Here is a 23,232-nt window from a genome sequence, read left to right on the forward strand (position 1 = left end):
GTTTAACAAAGTGCACAATGAAGCCCAGCACGGATCTCTCAGATCCGGCCGAAATTCATTCTATTAAAGTCGGCAGTGCTTTACAAGTCACTCACGTAAAACACTGCCTAAAAAAACGAATGACATCGACATTGGAAAACCCGAAAATGCAGAATACGGCAGCTTAGTAAATTAGTCGTAATCAATTCAAAAAGTTGCATATTTACACTTTCGATGTCATTCGTGATTGAACTTTGACCTCAAACGGGAAAACACGAATCTTAGTAAATTTACCCCATTGTGTGTATCTGGCACTATACTGGAGACATTATGTGTGTAGCTGGCACTATACTGTAGATATTATGTGTATCTGGCACTATACTGGGGTCATTATGTGTATCTGGCACTATACTGGAGACATTATGTGTATCTGGCACTATACTGGAGACATTATGTGTATCTGGCACTATACTGGAGACATTATGTGTATCTGGCACTATACTGGAGACATTGTGTGTATCTGGCACTATACTGGAGACATTGTGTGTATCTGACACTATACTGGAGACATTGTGTGTATCTGGCACTATACTGGAGACAATATGTGTATCTGGCACTATACTGGAGACATTATGTGTATCTGGCACTATACTGGAGACATTGTGTGTATCTGACACTATACTGGAGACATTGTGTGTATCTGGCACTATACTGGAGACATTATGTGTATCTGGCACTATACTGGAGACATTATGTGTATCTGGTACTATACTGGAGACATTGGGGGAAATTTACTAAGCTCCCGATTTTGTCCGAGATGCCGTTTTTTCATCAAAGTGTCATCTCGGTAATTTACTAAACACTAATCACGGCAGAGATGAGGGCATTCGTAATTTTTTGCAAGTCCAAGTAAAAAATTACGAATGAATACACCATCGGTCAAAACGCGGCTGTTTAAGTATGAATCTCGGTCATTTACTAAGAAGTGCAAAGCAAAAAAAAAAAAAACACTGCCGTGAAAAATTACAACTCGTAAAAAAGTGCTAAAAAAAAACAGACCTTTTTTTTTTATTCGTGATTGGATAGGCATGCACGGATCCATGAGATCCGTGCATGTATATCAGTGGGAAGGGGTGGGAAAGTGCTTATTTTTTCAAAAAAAATTGCGTGGGGTCCCCCCTCCTAAGCATAACCAGCCTCGGGCTCTTTGAGCCGATCCTGGTTGCAGAAATATGGGGAAAAAAATGACAGGGGTTCCCCCATATTTAAGCAACCAGCATCGGGCTCTGCGCCTGGTCCTGGTCCCAAAAATACGGGGGACAAAAAGAGTAGGGGTCCCCCGTATTTTTAAAACCAGCACCGGGCTCCACTAGCTGGACAGATAATGCCACAGCCGGGGGTCACTTTTATATAGTGCCCTGCGGCCGTGGCATCAAAAATCCAACTAGTCACTCCTGGCCGGGGTACCCTGGGGGAGTGGGGACCCCTTCAATCAAGGGGTCCCCCCCCCCAGCCACCCAAGGGCCAGGGGTGAAGCCCGAGGCTGTCCCCCCCCATCCAATGGGCTGCGGATGGGGAGGCTGATAGCCTTTGTTGTAAAAGAAAAGATATTGTTTTTAGTAGCAGTACTACAAGGCCCAGCAAGCCTTCCCCGCATGCTGGTACTTGGAGAACCACAAGTACCAGCATGCGACGGAAAAACGGGCCCGCTGGTACCTGTAGTACTACTACTAAAAAAATACCCAAAAAAAGACAAGACACACACACCGTGAAAGTATAATTTTATTACATACATACACACATACATACATACTTACCTTAAGTTCCCACGCAGGTCGGTCCTCTTCTCCAGTAGAATCCAAGGGGTACCTGTTGAAGAAATTATACTCACGAGATCCAGGGGTCCAGGCTCCTCGGGAAATCCAGGGGTAATCCACGTACTTGAAAAAAATAACAAAACGGTGTCCCGACCACGAACTGAAAGGGGACCCTTGTTTGCACATGGGTCACCTTTCCACGAATGCCAGAAACCCACTTTGACTTCTGTCTAAGTGGGTTTCTTCAGCCAATCAGGGAGCGCCACGTTGTAGCACTCTCCTGATCAGCTGTGTGCTCCTGTCCTCACTGACAGGCAGCACACGGCAGTGTTACAATGTAGCGCCTATGCGCTACATTGTAACCAATGATGGGAACTTTCTGCCCTGCGGTTGACCTAAAGTGACGTCACCGCTGAGCAAGAAAGTTCCCAGCATTGGTTACAATGGAGCGCATAGGCGCTACATTGTAACACTGCCGTGTGCTGCCTGTCAGTTAGGACAGGAGCACACAGCCGATCAGGAGAGTGCTACAACGTGGCACTCCCTGATTGGCTGAAGAAACCCACTTAGACATCAGTCAGAGTGGGTTTCTGGCAGTCGGGAAAAGGGGATCCATGTGCAAACATGGGTCCCCTTTTAGTGCGTGGCTCGAGTGTCCGTTTTGTTATTTTTTTCAAGTACGTGGATTACACCTGGATTCCCCGAGGACCCTGGACCCCTGGATCTCGTGAGTATAATTTCTTCAACAGGTACCCCTTGGATTCTACTGGAGAAGAGGACCGACCTGCGTGGGAACATAAGGTAAGTATGTATGTATGTGTGTATGTATGTAATAAAATTATACTTTCACGGTGTGTGTGTCTTGTGTTTTTTTGGGTATTTTTTTAGTAGTAGTACTACAGGTACCAGCGGGCCCGTTTTTCCGCCGCATGCTGGTACTTGTGGTTCTCCAAGTACCAGCATGCGGGGGAGGCTTGCTGGGACTTGTAGTACTGCTACTAAAAACAATATATTTTCTTTTACAACAAAGGCTATCAGCCCCCCCATCCGCAGCCCATTGGATGGGGGGGGACAGCCTCGGGCTTCACCCCTGGCCCTTGGGTGGCTGGGGGGGGGGGACCCCTTGATTGAAGGGGTCCCCACTCCCCCAGGGTACCCCGGCCAGGGGTGACTAGTTGGATTTTTGATGCCACGGCCGCAGGGCACTATATAAAAGTGACCCCCGGCTGTGGCATTATCTGTCCAGCTAGTGGAGCCCGGTGCTGGTTTTAAAAATACGGGGGACCCCTACTCTTTTTGTCCCCCGTATTTTTGGAACCAGGACCAGGCGCAGAGCCCGATGCTGGTTGCTTAAATATGGGGGAACCCCTGTCATTTTTTTTCCCATATTTCGGCAACCAGGATCGGCTCAAAGAGCCCGAGGCTGGTTATGCTTAGGAGGGGGGACCCCACGCAATTTTTTTTATAAATTTTACAGTGTTTAATTAAAAAAAAAAAAAAAATAGAACCCCAGCACGGATCACACAGATCCGGCCGAGATTAATTGTAAAAAAGTCGGCAGTGTTTTGCTAATCACTGCCGTAAAAAACACAAAAAAAACACGAATGACATCGACATCGGAAGAAAAGAAAAACCCGAATACGACAGCTTAGTAAATCCATCGTAACAAATTCAAAAAGTTGCAGTTTTACACTTTCGATGTCATTCGTGATTGAACTTTGACCTGAAACGGGAAAATACGAATCTTAGTAAATTTACCCCATTGTGTGTATCTGGCACTATACTGGAGACAATATGTGTATCTGGCACTATACTGGAGACATTATGTGTAAGGAACACTACTGTGGCTATTATGTGTAAGGCTGCTAATTGTGTGCATAGAGGGGGTGTGAAAATATATTTATTATAGTTTGATAATATGAAGTTGCGAGGTCACGCCCACTTTTCCTGGGCACTTTGAAATTGTCTCGCTCAGGGTGCTAGTGGAGCCGGCCCTGTCCGCTAGTCAGGCATACAGATCCCAGACCCTCATTTCCCCATGAAAATCCAGCAGATAAACAGTTAACGATCCCAATGCGGTGCTGACGCAGCACGCAGTCTTGAAAGTAATGGATTTTGATGTAGGTGATGGTAGGGAAGGGTTGTCAAAACCTGCAATTTATTAGCTATCAAATAACATTGGTGAGAGCAGCTTCATTGCAATCAAAATAACCCAACAAAATAAAACAGTTTACCCGCGATCAATTTATAGCGGCAGTAAAATCCTGAATATCGTCGGAGGAAGCAGGTAGGTAAGCTGCGCTTATTGTCTATAAAAGCTGAACAAAATCTCACTTTCACAGTTTTATTGCCCACGGGGGAGAGAGCAGATGGCTGGAGGATTATTTAAATTTAAACAGGACTTTTGCTGACAAAATATGGAATTTGTATTGTGCGGAGGGAAAGTTAGAGTGAGGGAGTATTTACAGAGCAGACAGGAGAGTGCCGGCCTGTTCCACGTGGAGGTAAGAACACTTGGCAGATATAGAATGGAGCTATTGAGGAAGCGTCGACTCCGCTAACAGTCGGGATTCAGGTTACCGAGTCTCCTCTGCAGTTACATTTTCCATCATTTTAAATTGTTACCGTACGCTGTACAAACCACATTTGTATTTCAGGCTTTAAATCCATACAGTATTATGCTGATGGAGGGAGAAAAGGGGCTTTATTTAGGAGCTGCGAGCAAAATAACTCAAATGAGTTATATCCACTGAGCACTGTAGGACTCGTCACCCGGGGTCTGCCCACAACGGGTCCTGGTCTGGTTGCCAGCATTCATCCTGCAAGGACAGACAAGGATCCGCGAAGCTCCATGTGACAAGAGATGGTTTTAGGGGGTCATTCTGACCCGTTCGCTCGCTGCCTTTTAACGCAGCAGGGCGAACGGGTCCCTACTGCGCATGTGCTGGCGCCGTAGTGCGCATGCCAGACGGCCGAAGGCCGTAGCAAGGATGCGATCGCCTCTGCCTGATTGACAGGCAGAGGCGATCGCTGGGCTGGAGGGGGCGGAACGGCGTCATTTGGCCGCCGTTTCGTGGGTTTGGTCCGGCCACTGCAGGCGTGGCCAGACTGAATGGGGGGCGGGCCGCAGCGGCTGCGTGATGTCACACGCGACGAGTAGCTCCTGGTCAGCACGCTAAAGCTGCGCTGGCTGGGAGCTACTCTTGAAGGGCAAAGGCATCGCCGCTGTGCGATGCCTTTGTACTTCTGCGAGGGGGGGCCGGACTGACATGCGGGGTGGGCTAGCCCTGTGCTGGGCGTCCCCCCGCATGTCAGGGAAGAACATCGTAGCTGTGCTAAATTTAGCACAGCTACGATCAACTCGGAATGACCCCCTTAGAGTGGTTCTAGAACCCGTTTTGTGATGTGTTCTTGAACGTTGGATAAACTAAACAATCTGGGCTAAGGGCCTAATTCAGACCTGATCGCTGGGCTGCTAAAATTGTTGTCCTGCGATCAGATAGTCGCCGCCCAAGGGGAGTGTATATTCGCCATCTGCAAGTGTGCGATCACATGTGTAAGACGAGCAGCTAAAAATCCCTCAGTCAGCGGACAGCTGCAAATCCGTTCGCACCTCACTCACCAACACCTACAATGCGATCAGAACGGGCTGATCGGGGCAAGAGCTGACGTCACACACACTCCCAGAAAACGGGCAGTTACCACCCCCAAAGGGCCACTTCATGTCAATCAGCAGGCGAATGGCTGTGCGATTAGAATTTTCACACCAGCCGGTCGCTGATCGGCGAAGTCTGTTGTTGTTTGCCGGTGCGCGTGCGCATTACGGTGCATACACATGCGCAATTAATCACTGATCGCCCACTGTGCCAAAATGCACAGCAGTGATCAAGTCTGAATCACCCCCTAAATTCGAACAAAGTTTTAGACATCTTTAATCCAGGAGTGGATGAGCGCCAGTTGGCTGCGACTGAACCCGGATAAAACAGAGGTCCTTATGATAGGACAAGGACAAGACTGCAGCATAGCCAACCAACTGGACGTACACTTGAGGACTCAGAATTACAAACCACTGATCGTGTGCGGCATCTCGGCGTTGTCCTGGATGGTGGCTTGACACTTATATCAGCCACAATCAAATCCTCATTCTTTCACCTGAGGAACATAGCCAGAATCAAGCACTTAATTCCCTCAGATGATCTGCCAAAAGTCATCCATGCATTTCGATTAGACTACTGTCATGCCCTGTACCTTGGTCTCCCAGCAAAAGAATTGCACCGCTTACAGCTGGTGCAAAACACATTGCCAGGCTGTTAACCAACCAGCCCCGTTCTAGCCACATAACACCCATCCTCTACTCCCTTCACTGGCTGCCTGTAAGATGGCGAATCATCTTCAAGATTAGTTTACTGAGTTTCAAAGCACTGCATGACCAGGGCCCAAGATACCTGAAGCAGCTTCTGACCCCATACTGCCCCACTCGCTTACTGCGATCTGTAGATGAAGGACTTTTAGCAGTACCTAGAATCTCCCGTAATTCATCTGGGTGTCGAGCTTTTAGTCATTCGGCTCCAACTCTATGGAACTCACTTCCCCGCACAGTGCGAGAGGCCCCAACTATAGAATCCTTCAAAAGTAGACTCAAGACTTTCCTGTTTACTCAGCATCTCCATAATGTCCCTGTAGTATCTTCATGCTTCTGTATTTTATTAAAAGCTGTTCTGTACTATATTATGCTATGTATCTGTAAATGGTATCCGTTCACATGGTCGACCATGTTATGGTCGACAGTCATTAGGTCGACCACTATTGGTCGACATTGACATGGTCGACATGGACACATGGTCGACACATAAAAATGGTCGACACGTGAAAGGTCGACACGTGAAAAGGTCGACATGAGTTTTTTAACTTTTTTTCTTTTGGGGAACTTTTCCATACTTTACGATCCACATGGACTACGATTGGAACGGTAAAGTGTGCCGAGCGAAGCGGTAGCGGAGCGAAGGCACCATGCCCGAAGCATGGCGAGCGAAGCGAGCCATGCGAGGGGACGCGGTGCACTAATTTGGGATCCCGGTCACTTTACGCAAAAAACGACACCAAAAAAAGTTAAAAAACTCATGTCGACCTTTTCATATGTCGACCTTTCATGTGTCGACCATTTTCATGTGTCGACCATGTGTCCATGTCGACCATGTCAATGTCGACCAATAGTGGTCGACCTAATGACTGTCGACCATTCATACCGGAACCTCTGTAAATTGCCTTGAGTCCTATTGGAGAAAGAGCACTATATAAATAAAATTATTATTATTATTATTATTATTATTATTAAATGGTTACATTATATACCCTAGAATATGAATATGAAACATTTCGTGGAGAATGCCTACTGCAAACTCCAACCCGTTACGTTCCAATAAATAATAATATAATGTTGCCGTTTAAACTCAAATAGACTAAAAAGCAACACTTTAGAGAATATTTGAACATCTTTTAATTACAGCAGGAACAGTAATGGAATGCACAGCGTGGTGTCGGAACACAAAGATGGCATATGGCGCGACGGACAGCTTGAAACGTACTGAAACTGTACAGAAATAGTACAAACACCCATCGTGCAAAAACCACATACTGTACTGTAGCGTGTAGCCGCTCCTTTACATGTGCAGAGTCCCAGTCACCTGTATTAGCACCTGTTGGGGCAGATGTATTAACCTGGAGAAAGCATAAGGAAGTGATAAACCAGTGATAAGTGCCAAGTGATTAAGGCACCAGCCAATCAGATCCTAACTGTTAATTTACATATTGGAGCTGATTGGCTGGTGCGTTTATCACCTTGCACTTATCACTGGTTTATCACTTCCTTACGCCTTCTCCAGGTTAATACATCTGCCCCGTTGTTTGCAGGTGCTACCGTAAATATGCAAATAAAAATTGAGAAACGAGGTGAAGTACTGTATATGGTATCTGGTCTTTTGGTCACCAGCACTTATGTCCACCCTCATTAGGTCGACCAGTATTGGTCGACACGCATTAGGTCGAAATGGTCATTAGGTCAACATGATCACTAGGTCGATATGGCAAAGGTCGACGCATGAAAAGGTTGACATGAGTTATTCCATTTTTTAGTTTTTCATTTTCTTAACTTTATCATACTGTACGATCCACGTGGACTACGATCGGGAATAGTAACCTGTGCCGAGCGCAGCGGTATAGGAGCGAGGCACCTTGCCCGAAACTCGCTCGCCGTGTGAGGGGACACGGTCACTTTACGAAGAAAACAACACCAATAAAATAATTTTTAAAAAGTCATGTCGACCTTTTTCCATGTCAACTTTGTCCATGTCAACCTAATGGCCGTGTCGACCTATTTCAGGTGTCGACCGAGTCACTGTTGACCAATAGTGGTCGACCTAATGACTGTCGACCTAGTTACTGTCGACCGTATGATCCACACCCCTGTATATAATCACAGTGAATATTGGGGGTCATTCCGACCCGTTCGCACGCAGCGGTTTATCGCTGCAGTGCAAACGGGTGCGGAATGTGCATGCGTGGCGGCCGCAGTGCGCGTGCGCGACATTGCCCGGTGACAGGGGTCACCGGTTTACGTTGCGGCTTAAGAAGAAAGCGGTCGCAGGACGGACCGCAAAGAAGATTAACAGGAAGAGGGCGGTGCAGGGCGGATCCGGACCGTTTGGAGACGTTTTCGGGGAGTGGTGAGTAAAACGCAGGCGTGCCCAGGAGAACGGAGGACGGAGGAGTGACGTCAAAGCCGTGACCATCATCGCTGGATCCATCGCACAGGGTAAGTAGGTATAGGCCTAGTCTTGTTTTGTGTGAATTATTTTTAGCTTAGAAGGGCTGCACAAGCGATCGCAGCCCTGCTAAGCTAAAATACACTCCCCTATAGGCGTGGGCTAGTTGATCGCAGCAGCAGCTAAAAGTTGCTGGCTGCGATCAACTCGGAATGACCACCATAAAAAATCATGTTAGTAAATGTGTGTATTAGCTCTGGAAACACAACGTCAGTTTAGATCAATTTCCATCTCCTTGAAATTGATAAAATGAACATTGGAAAGTTCTGTCTGCTGACGGACTACACTTTCAGTGCAACAGGCTTAGTGGCGATATGTGGGCATTGACCATGCAACTGCAAGGAACAGCCCTGTTTTGTGGGAGTGTCGTGGGACTATCGTGGGGTGGCAACGGTAATTCAACTTCCATGTGTGAGCATAGCATGCAGACGGAGGTAGGACATCTGTGTCTGATGGCTCGGGGCTGGTGCATGTCCAGATATTAATGCAGCAACGTCACTACAGGGTTGCAGGTCGCACGCGGGTGTCACCCACCAAAGGGTGACACTAAAATGCCAGCTCCTCAGTGGCAGAAGCTGGGTGCTACACTGTAAAATGATGCTAAGCACTTGATTCCTGTCACAGGAGCCAGCACTGCAGACAGACATTCTCCAAGGTCAGTCCATCATCTCTGGGACCCCTGGAGTGATGAAAACCGAGGTCGGGCTGTGGGGCTACACCCCCTTTCCATGAGGCCATGCCCTCTTTTTCTTGGCGCATGCATGGGATATTTCCGCCGCACTGGATTACGTGGATAGAACATAGGTGGTCATTCCGAGTTGTTCGCTCGTTGCCGTTGTTCGCAACGGAGCAATTAGGTGGAAAATGCGCATGCGCATGGTACGCAGCGCGCATGCGTTTACTAATTTAACACAAAACTTTGGAGATTTGCACAAGCTCGAATGACGTTTTTTCATCGCTCGAGTGATCGTAGTGTGATTGATAAGAAGTGGGTGTTTCTGGGTGGAAACTGGTCGTTTTCAGGGAGGCGTGCCAGGGAAAAACGCAGGAGTGGCTGGAGAAAAGGGAGAGTGGCTGGCCGAACGCTGGGCGTGTGTGTGACGTCAAACCAGGAACTAAACGGACTGAGGTGATCGCAATGTAGGAGTAGGTCTGGAGCTACTCAGAAACTGCAAGGAATTATTTAGTCGCAATTCTGCTAATCTTTCGTTCGCTATTCTGCTAAGCTAAGATACACTCCCAGAGGGCGGCGGCCTAGCGTTTGCAATGCTGCTAAAAGCAGCTAGCGAGCGAACAACTCGGAATGACCACCATATTGTCCAAAGATACTGCCACTGCTCATCAGAGAATCTGTAGGTCCTTTGGCCCTTAAGAAAAGTAGTTCACCGGTCACTCTGGAGAGTAGGTAGTTACTGTAAGTATCACCAAATAGACATCACTGTCATCCAGGTTATGTCAGGTTTGTTCCATGTGGAATCCAACACGTTGTGTCCTATTCAAGACCTATCAATACTTGTACAATACATGGGTCAATAATATTTCTAATTAATGTGAAAATGTTATAAAGGGACTCTGACCATAAAGTTCTACACGTTACTGTGGTCCTAACTACATATATTACATGTGCTATCCAAACAACAGAGCTATGAGAAATATAGGGGTCATTCCGACCTGATCGCATGCTAGCTATTCTTTGCAGCGCTTCGATCAGGTCAAAAGTCTGCAATACTGCGCATGCGTATGCACCGCAATGCGCAGGCACGTCGTACGAGTACAAAGGGGATCGGTGCTGGGCGATGGATTTAACGAAGACCGTTTTCTGGGAGTGTTTGGAAAAACGCAGGCGTGTCCAAGCGTTTGCAGGGCGGGTGTCTGACGTCAATTCCGGGACCGGACAGGCTGTAGTGATGGCAGCGGCTGAGTAAGTTCAGACCTACTCAGAAACCGCACAAAACTTTTTTGTACCACGGGGCTGCAAAAGCGCTCGCACACTTGCAAAGCGAAAATACACTCCCCCATAGGCGGCGACTATCTGATCGCTGCGCTGCGAAAAATAGCTAGCGAGCGATCAACTCGGAATGACCCCCTCAATCTTATTTATAAAAATACACTTCAGTTTCTGTATCATGTATGACATTGTAACAATTCGGTTTAAAGATACCAAATGGTAATGCACTTTAATATACAGTATTTTCCTGGATCTGAAACTAGTTCTCAATGATTTGCATAACTGCCAAGTGTTAGGGGTATAATGGTTGTTAACCATAAAACAGTTCAGTATGCAGTACAGATAAGGATCCATCTCAATTCTGAGGACAAGCAACATTATAAGCCAACACGAAATAAGAAAAACAATGGTGGTCATTCCGAGTTGATCGCTCGTTATTTTTTTTTCGCAATGGAGCGATTAGTCGCTAATGCGCATGCGCAATGTCCGCAGTGCGACTGCACCAAGTAAATTTACTATGCAGTTAGGAATTTTACTCACGGCATTACGAGGTTTTTTCTTCGTTCTGGTGATCGTAGTGTGATTGACAGGAAGTGGGTGTTTCTGGGCGGAAACTGGCCGTTTTATGGGTGTGTGCGAAAAAACGCTGCCGTTTCTGGGAAAAACGCGGGAGTGGCTGGAGAAACAGGGGAGTGTCTGGGCGAACGCTGGGTGTGTTTGTGACGTCAAACCAGGAACGAAACTGACTGAACTGATCACAGTGGCAGAGTAAGTCTCAAGCTACTCAGAAACTGCTAAGAACTGTCTATTCACAAATCTGCTATGCTAAGATTCACTCCCAGTAGGCGGCGGCTTAGCGTGTGCAATGCTGCTAAAATCAGCTTGAGAGCGAACAACTCGGAATGAGGGCCAATGTTTATTTTTTAACCTAAACCTTACTTTCCATATTTTCTCATTCTAATCTATTGCATATATAAAATGAGGTGAATGGAACGTGAAAGACACACAAAGCTCCATTGGAGGTGAAGATTTATTTTGCGGAATAGCCGAGTTGTTGGAGAGCAGCCAATTAGGATCAGTGTCCGGTTACCTATAAATTATTTCCAACAAAGTGTGTCCTGATTATGGAACTATTAAGGAACCACAAACCCCATGTCCACTGAGGACACCACTGTGAACTATGAAGTCATTTGTTTACATACAGTCATTAGCTGGATTTAGAGCATATCGAGGCTTTAAAGCTATTTATAAAATTTGGGGTACACTGGACTACAGTATATTCATCCACCAGCATCTTAAAGAACATCATCGCAACGACTGGTTCTGGTAGGAGTCCAGAGGTTCCGTCTCCAACAATTCAATAATTCTATACAAAAAATCTGTATGACCTGAAGTATGTTCCAAAAATCTTTAAGATTCCAAATAAAACTGTTATAGAAAATGATACAGCTAATTGTTGACAGTGGCGGATTTCCCACTAGGCACGTGAGGCATTTGCCTAGGGGCCTTAGTTTTGCTATATTTTATTTAGCAAATGATGGGGGTGGGACAATAGGCAGCAAATTGTGGTCCAGCAATTGGTAGTAGGGTGAGGCTGGGGTTGCATAGGTGGTCTAGAGGTATCTGGACTAGCCCCCATGAAATGAAGGCGGCAATGACGTGATTTGGAGGGGGAGGGTAGGCGGAGGCTAATGTGTCTAGGGGTGGCCTGACCCCTAAATCCGCCCATGATTGTTGAGTTCAAAATGTGTAGCGGAGATAAGAGGACTATTATAAAAAGTACCTGGGGGGCAGTTTACTTGTACGATGGGAGGGGAGGGCAGGTGTCTGTAACGCTCCAACACCACCAGCACTATCAAGTTATAAATGCCATTTAAAGGGACCAGCACTCAGGTTTAGAACTTGCCCAACTTCTCAAATAGATGAACGCAAGGAGACTGAGAACTCTAACAGGTGGTATCGGAAATCTTGGCAGTGCGATGATAAGAGAAATCTTTGGACAAACCTCATATCCATCCTCTGTAAGGAAAAGCATAAATATCAAGCTTCAATTTATAATAATATATCAACTACAATAAAAAAGTGACGTTACAGGAAAAATACTTTGACTGCTATTATGGTTTTGCCATTATTACACGAATAAATCACATTTCAATATCAGTTTAAGTTTTCATGTTCTCTAAGAATTATCATTTTCTACAAATCTGAAGCCGCATTAAACGTGATATATGGCATCCTTTATATCTCTGACAAGAATGGAAAATATACCTCATTACAGGATTCGTGTACAGCATTTCGTCAGTAAACAGCAAATGCAGGATGATGTTCCTGCAGATCCACCACACTGAGTAACGCTGCGCAGTCCACACAGATAAATGTATCGCTAATAATCTGATGGAACACAGGAGGCAAATAGATTAATGCTTTCAAAGGAACATCAGAACACATATAAAATCCTCAGTAAGCAGACTTATAATAAAGGTAGAGTAATGCCAGACATGTACAATACAAATATATAATCATACCATTAGCCTCAATCCAGGTATTCTGGCTACTTATATCAGCAGGATCCGGTCACCATATCTGCGATTGGGATGCCAGCAGTCAGAATCCCGACATGGGTTAGAAGACCAACGGCAGAATCCCGAAATACCTGTAGATCAAAATGCCGGTGATGGAATCCCAACTGCCGTCATCCCGATCGTAAGTATGCCAGGCCGGGTTAGGATCAGACTGCGGGTGGGGGGGTTAGGGTCAGGCTATGGGGGAACAGTTAGGGTTAGGCTACGGGGTGAAGGGGTTAGGGTTGAGCAGTGGAGAGGGGGGATTAGGGTTAGGCTATGGGGTGGTTAGGGTCAGGCTGTGGGGGAGGAGGGTTAGGGTTAGGCTGTGTGTGGGAGGGTTAGGCTGTGTGTGGGAGGGTTAGGCTGTGTGTGGGAGGGTTAGGGTTAGGCTGTGTGTGGGAGAGTTAGGGTTAGGCTGTGTGTGGGAGGGTTAGGGTTAGGTTGTGTGTGGGAGGGTTAGGCTGTGTGTGGGAGAGTTAGGGTTAGGCTGTGTGTGGGAATGTTATGGTTAGGCTGTGTGTGGGAGGGTTAGGTTGTGTGTGGGAGGGTTAGGTTGTGTGTGGGAGGGTTAGGCTGCGTGTGGGAGGGTTAGGGTTAGGCTGTGTGTGGGAGGGTTAGGCTGTGTGTGGGAGGGTTAGGCTGTGTGTGGGAGGGTTAGGGTTAGGCTGTGTGTGGGAGGGTTAGGGTTAGGCTGTGTGTGGGAGGGTTAGGCTGTGTGTGGGAGGGTTAGGCTGTGTGTGGGAGGGTTAGGGTTAGGCTGTGTGTGGGAGGGTTAGGGTTAGGCTGCGTGTGGGAGGGTTAGGGTTAGGCTGTGTGTGGGAGGGTTAGGCTGTGTGTGGGAGGGTTAGGCTGTGTGTGGGAGGGTTAGGGTTAGGCTGTGTGTGGGAATGTTAGGGTTAGGCTGTGTGTGGGAGGGTTAGGGTTAGGCTGTGTGTGGGAATATTAGGGTTAGGCTGTGTGTGGGAGGGTTAGGCTGTGTGTGGGAGGGTTAGGCTGTGTGTGGGAGGGTTAGGGTTAGGCTGTGTGTGGGAGGGTTAGGCTGTGTGTGGGAGGGTTAGGGTTAGGCTGTGTGTGGGAATGATAGGGTTAGGTTGTGTGTGGGAGGGTTAGGTTGTGTGTGGGAGGGTTAGGTTGTGTGTGGGAGGGTTAGGCTGCGTGTGGGAATGTTAGGGTTAGGCTGTGTGTGGGAGGGTTAGGCTGTGTGTGGGAGGGTTAGGTTGTGTGTGGGAGTATTAGGGTTAGGTTGTGTGTAGGAGGGTTAGGGTTAGGCTGTGTGTGGGAGGGTTAGGGTTAGGCTGTGTGTGGGAGGGTTAGGCTGTGTGTGGGAGAGTTAGGGTTAGGCTGTGTGTGGGAGGGTTAGGCTGTGTGTGGGAGGGTTAGGCTGTGTGTGGGAAGGTTAGGCTGTGTGTGGGAGAGTTAGGGTTAGGCTGTGTGTGGGAGGGTTAGGGTTAGGCTGTGTGTGGGAGAGTTAGGGTTAGGCTGTGTGTGGGAGGGTTAGGGTTAGGCTGTGTGTGGGAGAGTTAGGGTTAGGCTGTGTGTGGGAGAGTTAGGGTTAGGCTGTGTGTGGGAGGGTTAGGGTTAGGCTGTGTGTGGTAGAGTTAGGGTTAGGCTGTGTGTGGGAGTGTTAGGGTTAGGCTGTGTGTGGGAGGGTTAGGCTGTGTGTGGGAGAGTTAGGGTTAGGCTGTGTGTGGGAGGGTTAGGCTGTGTGTGGGAGAGTTAGGGTTAGGCTGTGTGTGGGAGGGTTAGGGTTAGGCTGTGTGTGGGAGAGTTAGGGTTAGGCTGTGTGTGGGAGGGTTAGGCTGTGTGTGGGAGGGTTAGGGTTAGGCTGTGTGTGGGAGGGTTAAGCTGTGTGTGGGAGGGTTAGGGTTAGGCTGTGTGTGGGAGGGTTAGGCTGTGTGTGGGAGAGTTAGGGTTAGGCTGTGTGTGGGAATGTTAGGGTTAGGCTGTGTGTGGGAGGGTTAGGTTGTGTGTGGGAGGGTTAGGCTGCGTGTGTTAGGGTTAGGCTGTGTGTGGGAGGGTTAGGCTGTGTGTGGGAGGGTTAGGGTTAGGCTGTGTGTGGGAGGGTTAGGGTTAGGCTGTGTGTGGGAATGTTAGGGTTAGGCTGTGTGTGGGAGGGTTAGGGTTAGGCTGTGTGTGGGAATATTAGGGTTAGGCTGTGTGTGGGAGGGTTAGGCTGTGTGTGGGAGGGTTAGGCTGTTTGGGGGAGGGTTAGGGTTAGGCTGTGTGTGGGAGGGTTAGGCGGTGTGTGAGATGGTTAGGGTTAGGCTGTGTGTGGGAGGGTTAGGGTTGGGCTGTGTGTGGGAGGGTTAGGATTAGGCTGTGTGTGGGAGGGTTAGGATTAGGCTGTGTGTGGGAGGGTTAAAGTTAGGTTGTGTGTGTGGGAGGGTTAGGGTTAGGCTGTGTGTGGGAGGGTTAGGGTTAGGCTGTGTGTGGGAGGGTTAGGCTGTGTGTGGGAGGGTTAGGTTGTGTGTGGGAGGGTTAGGGTTGGGCACTAGGAGGAGGGATAGGCTGCAGGGGGAGGCTAGGGTTAGGCTGCAAGTGGGGACGTTAGGGTTAGTCTGTGTGGTGGGGGGTTAGGATTAGGGGATCTGGGGCTCAGGGTCGATACCACTCAGGTCGACACCAATTGGTCGACACACATTAGTTTAACATGAACAAGGTCGATATGGTAAAAGGTCGACATGAGTTTTTATGGGGTTTTTTGTGTCGTTTTCTCCGTAATGTGACCGGGAACCCCAATTAGTGCACAGTGTCCCCTCGCATGGCTCGCTTGGCACAGGTTACCATTCCCAATTGTAGTCCACGTGGATCATACAGTATGAAAAAGTTCAAAAAATGAAAGAAAAAATTTGAAAAACTCATGTCAACCTTTTGTCCATGTTGACCTATTTCAGGTGTCGACCTAATTGGTGTCGACCTGGAGTCCGGATACCAGGATTAGGCACTAGGGAGAGGGTTAGGCTGCAGGGGGAGGGTAAGGTTAGGCTGCAAAAATAAATAAAAAAGAATATGAAAAATGTTCTTTTGTTTGTACTGTACAACCTGTGTGCGTTGTACCCCACTGCGACTTTGTTCATGTAAATTTAAGCAGCGTGACTCCCTGCAGCCTGAGTTGTCATTTGCAGAGAAAAAAGAAAAAAAGTGCTCATTTGTTTGTGCAACCTGTGTGTGCTGTACCCCACTGCGACTTTGCTCATGTAAATATAAGCAGTGTACTGTAAATTGTCATTTGCAAAAATAGTTTCAAAAAAGTTAAAAATATATTTTAAGAAAAGTTAAAACAACTTTGCTGTGACTGTGTATGGCATTCTATCACTGCGTCACTACCGTACATCACTGCCGCAAATTCCAAGGACCATGACCACGGCACAAGTCGCAGTTTGTAATACAATGATATTTGTAATGTAAAAAATATCTCCAGCATAATATTGACAATAGAATTCTAAATTGTTTTCAAAAGTGAAAACATCTGTCAATTTATTGCATTGAACCAAAGTTCATGGGTATGCTAAGCACTGACAACACCAACAAACCAAGACAGCCTCGCAAGTCAAGCCAAGCACACCTGGAGAGACATAGTGATGTCACTGATTGCAACGATTTTTTTTTTTTTACTGTGCTGTGACGGTGTATGGTAATTTTCACTGTCATTTTCATGGGCAAAAGACGCACAGACAGGTCAATGCAAAACAACCTTTTTCTATGCTGATACTGTTAGTTACTGTGCACCCCAGCACAAGTACGGCAATAGTTGCTGTGTGTAATAAAACAACTGTTATCATGGTAAGATGTAAAACATATATTATAAACTAACATGCTACATTACACTGTACATTTGAGATGGAAATAAAAAAAGCATATATAAAAAATAAAAATTAAGGGTCTATTCACTAAGCCTTGGATGGAGGCAAGGTCGCTGGAGATAAAGTACCATCCAATCAGCTCAGAGCCGGCCCTAACCAATATGATGCCCTAGACAAGATTTTGGCTGGTGCCCCCTAGCACCGCCGCTGGTTCTGCCTCTGACCTTGCACCTCTTTCCCAGCACCATCACCCCTCATCCATAGCAGTCCTTGTGCCCCCTATATTTTAAATAGGAACAGTTCACACATTTGACGCACAGCCCAAAAAGGGGCATCTCCTTGCTGGGAAGGGGCAGGGCCACACAATAGTAACCCCAATTCCAATTACGCCACACAGTACTGCAACTTTATTCACATTTTATCTTGCGATAGTGTCCATAATTCATATTACATCCTACAGTAGTATCACTTTACCTTATAAACATTACTCCTCACAGTAGAGCCCCTTATTCACATTACATCACACTGAATTGCTCCTTATTCACATTACACCACACCTTATTGCTCTTTATTCACATTAGATGACACAGTAGTGCCCTTTCTATATGCAACAACACATAATAGAGCAACTTATACACATAATGCCACACATTAGTAATGCATTTATACACAATTCCACACAGTTATGCCCCTTACACATGTGAGACACATTAATGTCCTTATAAACATAATGCACCTTACACATTATGACAACCTGTATTAATGCCCTTTTACACATAATGTCCCTTACACATATTCCGCACATTATTAATGCCCTTATACACATAATGACACACATAATGCCCCCTACACATTTGCTGCACATTATTAGTGCCCCTTTACACATAATGACACACATACAGTAGTACCCTGTTACACATATGCCGCACATTATTAATGCCCTTATACACATAATGACACACATAGTGGCCCTTTACACATATGTTGCACATTATTAATGCATTTTTACATGACACACATAATGCTCCTTACACATATTCCGAACACTACTGCACAACCAACCCACTCACATGCACACAGCACTCACACTTCCACTAACACTGTGACCTCTGCCTCTGCTTGGATACAGATGTGTCCTCACAAATCTTGCATCAATGCTAATGCCGGGCACCTTTTTTTTAATGAAAATGCATCTTATTTGCATTGCTATGTGGCTAGGATGCACAAGCAGCTTCTGCTGATTAAACTGATATGCAGCATGCCAATATACTGTGTGAGACTGTGGCTGTATCTGCATATGAAATGCTACATACAGAATATAGGCATGCCGCATATCATTTTAATCAGCAGAAACTGATGATGCCCCTAGGCATATCAAATGCCCTAGGCAATTGCCTAGTTTGCCTATGCCTATGGCCGGCTCTGAATCAGCTCCTAACTGCTATGCCTTAGGCTGTGTTGGAAAAATGACAGGAGCCGATTGGCTGGTACTTTATCTCCATCCAAGGCTTAATAAAAAGACTCCTGAGTTCTTAAATTGCAAGCATCATTTGACTTTTACATTGGAGATTTCACGCATGTCAATGGCGGTTCTCAAAAGCAACACCTGACGGACGTGCTGTACAACCTCTATGCAAAGGCACAAAATGCGGTTTCCCATGAACACACACTGGCTATCTCTATATTACATTTATTGGGGGTCATTCCAAGTTGATCGCACGTAGCAACTTTTTGCTGCTTGTGCGATCATTCCGATCAACTAGACGCCGTCTATGGGGGAGTGTATTTCTGCATAGCAGGGCTGCGATCTCTTGTGCAGCCCCGCTATGCTAAAAAAGTTTCCTGCAAAACAAGACCAGGGTCAGACTTACTTACCCTGTGTGACGGATCCAGCGACGAAGGTCCCAGGATTGACGTCAGACATCCGCCCTCCAAACGCCTGGACACGCCTGCGTTCGGATCTCAACGCCTGGAAAACGGTGAGTAGACACCCCGGAACACCTCCTCCCTGTCAATCTTCTTGCGATCGCGCTAGCGATCACTTTCTTCTGTATTCTGGCCGCTGCCCGGCGCCGGCCATCGCCAGGCCACAATGCACCGCGCATGTGCTGTTCCGACCCGTTTGCACCTCAGCAAAGAACCACCGCATGCAAATGGGTCGGAATGACCCCCAGTGTCCATTAACATTTCATAACTGAAAAAAAAAAAAAAAAGTTTTCGCTATGATGTAAATTATTACCAAATTTCCACTGAAGATTTTTTTTGTTTTTTAAAGAAAAGTATTTTTTTTTTTAATAAGCAGAGACGTCAAACGACGATGCCTAAAGTGCCCCTATCAAACAAATGCTATGACTCAGCGCAATGTGAGTTCATATACTAATCAAGTTGTAGGTAAAAGAATAATCAACATGAAGATATTCGGGAGGAAATAAATTGTGAAAATTCTGACTTTAGCTAATTGCAGGTCGGCGAGCTGTAAATGTCATTGGGAAATTCGATATTGCCCTTATTCTAGACCTGTAATTACGAAGGATTTATTTTTACAGGACGGGCTGATAATAACTTCTATAAACAGATTACTACGGTGTAAGGGTGATGTCCTCTCTCCAGATTACTAAAAATAAACAACAGTTTAATTCTGACAAAGCACTGGCGCTGCTTCTACGGTGCGCCGACCTCATTGTAATATCTACGTATATTGACTTTACAGCTAAACAGGATTTTGTTAAATATTTGGGTATTTGACTTAAGCCTTATGGGATTTTCTCTTTAGACATTAGTGCAATTGGCATCTGAAGCGTAAATCTCAGAACCAAACGGCAACGCTCGACGCAGAAATCTATCTTGCTGTAAAGTCTGCAGCCAGGAGACTAATCAGAGAACAGATGTTAATGGTAGGATCTGAAGAGACGTTGCATTAAGAGCACTGTACCCGAAAGCCCAGCCGTGTAAACGGGATACTTTTTACAATCCAGTAAGTGCAGCCGTAATGGGACGCTATCTCTCTCCAAACACAGCAATAACATCTTATTTGGAATTAGCATTGGCTCAACCACGCTTCCGAAACGAGACGGAGATTACATTTTAATCTTCAAAAACTTCATTGCAATGATACATTTCAAATTATATGCAATTCTCACCGCACCGCACTGAATATTACTGCAGAATATGTGGTTTTTTTTACGTTTGAAAATGTAAACAGAATCCGGCGTTCTGCTCGTAAAGTGTATTAAACGTTGATATATTTGGTATTGAATCATTGTTACATTATTCCTGGATAATTAGTTCCAGTCCCAAACACAGTTTGGTTAGTAATGCTGCCCAATTTTGTAGATTTACAGCTGGAACACAATAAATTGTCACAGCCCCAGAACATTGTTCAGGCTGAATGGGAGAGACCTACGCCGCGCTGCGTGTTTCTCATCCGTTATCCACCATTTTCGGATGTTGTAATGTCATTTACGGAGCACCTTTATGTATTTATACACTTGATTTACACTGAAACTGTATCTTTTAATTAAAAAGGCAACGTGTTTCTAATACCCAAACCAGCACCTTGGAAGAGTTATATAAATATTTTAAAAAAATTCATAACTTCAACAAATAAAGGGAAGCAATCAATTTGCTAGTGAGGGATTTCATTCTATTTGCAATGTCCCAGTTGCTTTGGCTGTCTATGTAGGGGTCTTTTATATTTATTACTGTTAAAGGTCAGATATATTTCCATAATTGAAACTTCCACCAAGGCCTATTTACAATGCAAAATACATTTTTAATATGGATATATATATATATATATATATATATATATTTTTTTTTTTTTTTTTATTATTTTTTTTTACTGTATAAACTATTCATTCTTATACATGGGAGCTTATTCAACAAAAAAAGAACATAAACAGTACAAAAGCTAGACATTCGTTGAGTCTGTGGCTTCCTGTATCAGTGTGACAGCAGCCTCACATCACTGCTCTGTGCTGCTGGGGACCCTGCTCCTTCCACTATGTAACTCTCAGTCTGTGGCTTCCTGTATCAGTGTGACAGCAGCCTCACATCACTGCTCTGTGCTATTGGGGACCCTGCTCCTTCCACTATGTAACTCTCAGTCTGTGGCTCCCTGTATCAGTGTGACAGCAGCCTCACATCACTGCTCTGTGCTGCTGGTGACACTGCTCATCCCACTATGTAACTCTCAGTCTATGGCTTCCTGTATCAGTGTGACAGCAGCCTCACATCACTGCTCTGTACTGCTGGGAACCCTGCTCCTTCCACTATGTAACTCTCAGCCTGTAACTTCCTGTATCAGTGTGACAGCAGCCTCACATCACTGCTCTGTGCTGCTGGGGACCCTGCTCCTTCCACTATGTAACTCTCAGTCTGTGGCTTCCTGTATCAGTGTGACAGCAGCCTCACATCACTGCTCTGTGCTGCTGGGGACCCTGCTCCTTCCACTATGTAACTCTCAGTCTGTGACTTCCTGTATCAGTGTGACAGCAGCCTCACATCACTGCTCTGTGCTGCTGGGGACCCTGCTCCTTCCACTATGTAACTCTCAGTCTGTGGCCTCCTGTATTAGTGTGACAGCAGCCTCACATCACTGCTCTGTGCTGCTGGGGACCCTGCTCCTTCCACTATGTAACTCTCAGTCTGTGGCCTCCTGTATAAGTGTGACAGCAGCCTCACATCAGTGCTCTGTGCTGCTGGGGACCCTGCTCCTTCCACTATGTAACTCTCAGTCTGTGGCTTCCTGTATCAGTGTGACAGCAGCCTCACATCAGTGCTCTGTGCTGCTGGGGACCCTGCTCCTTCCACTATGTAACTCTCAGTCTGTGACTCCCTGTATCAGTGTGACAGCAGCCTCACATCACTGCTCTGTGCTGCTGGGGACCCTGCTCCTCACACTATGTAACTCTCAGTCTGTGGCTTCCTGTATCAGTGTGACAGCAGCCTCACATCACTGCTCTGTGCTGCTGGGGACCCTGCTCCTCCCACTATGTAACACTCAGTCTGTGGCTTCCTGTATCAGTGTGACAGCAACCTCACATCACTGCTCTGTGCTGCTGGGATCCTGCTCCTTCCACTATGTAACGCTCAGTCTGTGGCCTCCTGTATAAGTGTGACAGCAGCCTCACATCAGTGCTCTGTGCTGCTGGGGACCCTGCTCCTTCCACTATGTAACTCTCAGTCTGTGGCTTCCTGTATCAGTGTGACAGCAGCCTCACATCAGTGCTCTGTGCTGCTGGGGACCCTGCTCCTTCCACTATGTAACTCTCAGTCTGTGACTCCCTGTATCAGTGTGACAGCAGCCTCACATCACTGCTCTGTGCTGCTGGGGACCCTGCTCCTCACACTATGTAACTCTCAGTCTGTGGCTTCCTGTATCAGTGTGACAGCAGCCTCACATCACTGCTCTGTGCTGCTGGGGACCCTGCTCCTCCCACTATGTAACACTCAGTCTGTGGCTTCCTGTATCAGTGTGACAGCAACCTCACATCACTGCTCTGTGCTGCTGGGATCCTGCTCCTTCCACTATGTAACGCTCAGTCTGTGACTTCCTGTATCAGTGTGACAGCAGCCTCACATCACTGCTCTGTGCTGCTGGGGAACCTGCTCCTTCCACTATGTAACTCTCAGTCTGTGGCTTCCTGTATCAGTGTGACAGCAGCCTCACATCACTGCTCTGTGCTGCTGGGAACCCTGCTCCTTCCACTATGTAGCTCTCAGTCTGTGACTTCCTGTATCAGTGTGACAGCAGCCTCACATCACTGCTCTGTGCTGCTGGGGTCCCTGCTCCTTCCACTATGTAACGCTCAGTCTGTGGCTTCCTGTATCAGTGTGACAGCAGCCTCACATCACTGCTCTGTGCTGCTGGGACCCTGCTCCTCTCACTATGTAACTCTCAGTCTGTGGCTCCCTGTATCAGTGTGACAGCAGCATCACATCACTGCTCTGTGCTGCTGGGGACCCTGCTCCTTCCACTATGTAACTCTCAGTCTGTGGCTTCCTGTATCAATGTGACAGCAGCCTCACATCACTGCTCTGTGCTGCTGGGGACCCTGCTCCTTCCACTATGTAACTCTCAGTCTGTGGCTTCCTGTATCAGTGTGACAGCAACCTCACATCACTGCTCTGTGCTGTTGGAGACCCTGCTCCTTCCACTATGTAACTCTCAGTCTGTGGCTTCCTGTATCAGTGTGACAGCAGCCTCACATCACTGCTCTGTGCTGTTGGGGACCCTGCTCCTTCCACTATGTAACTCTCAGTCTGTGGACAGCAGCCTCACATCACTGCTCTGTGCTG

General features: G+C 46.7%; 1 long non-coding RNA gene across 1 annotated transcript; it reads right to left on the reverse strand.

Annotated features, from left to right (window-relative positions):
- Positions 1-11,577: 11,577 nt before the first annotated feature.
- LOC134980545 (uncharacterized) lies at positions 11,578-12,922 on the reverse strand. The gene is made up of 2 exons (XR_010190428.1): positions 12,834-12,922; positions 11,578-12,584 (listed from the first exon to the last, which is right to left on the reverse strand). It is a non-coding gene; the product is annotated as an uncharacterized LOC134980545 (long non-coding RNA).
- Positions 12,923-23,232: the final 10,310 nt, after the last annotated feature.

The sequence above is a fragment of the Pseudophryne corroboree genome, chromosome 12, assembly GCF_028390025.1.
Source record: "Pseudophryne corroboree isolate aPseCor3 chromosome 12, aPseCor3.hap2, whole genome shotgun sequence".
NCBI classification, from domain to species: domain Eukaryota; kingdom Metazoa; phylum Chordata; class Amphibia; order Anura; family Myobatrachidae; genus Pseudophryne; species Pseudophryne corroboree.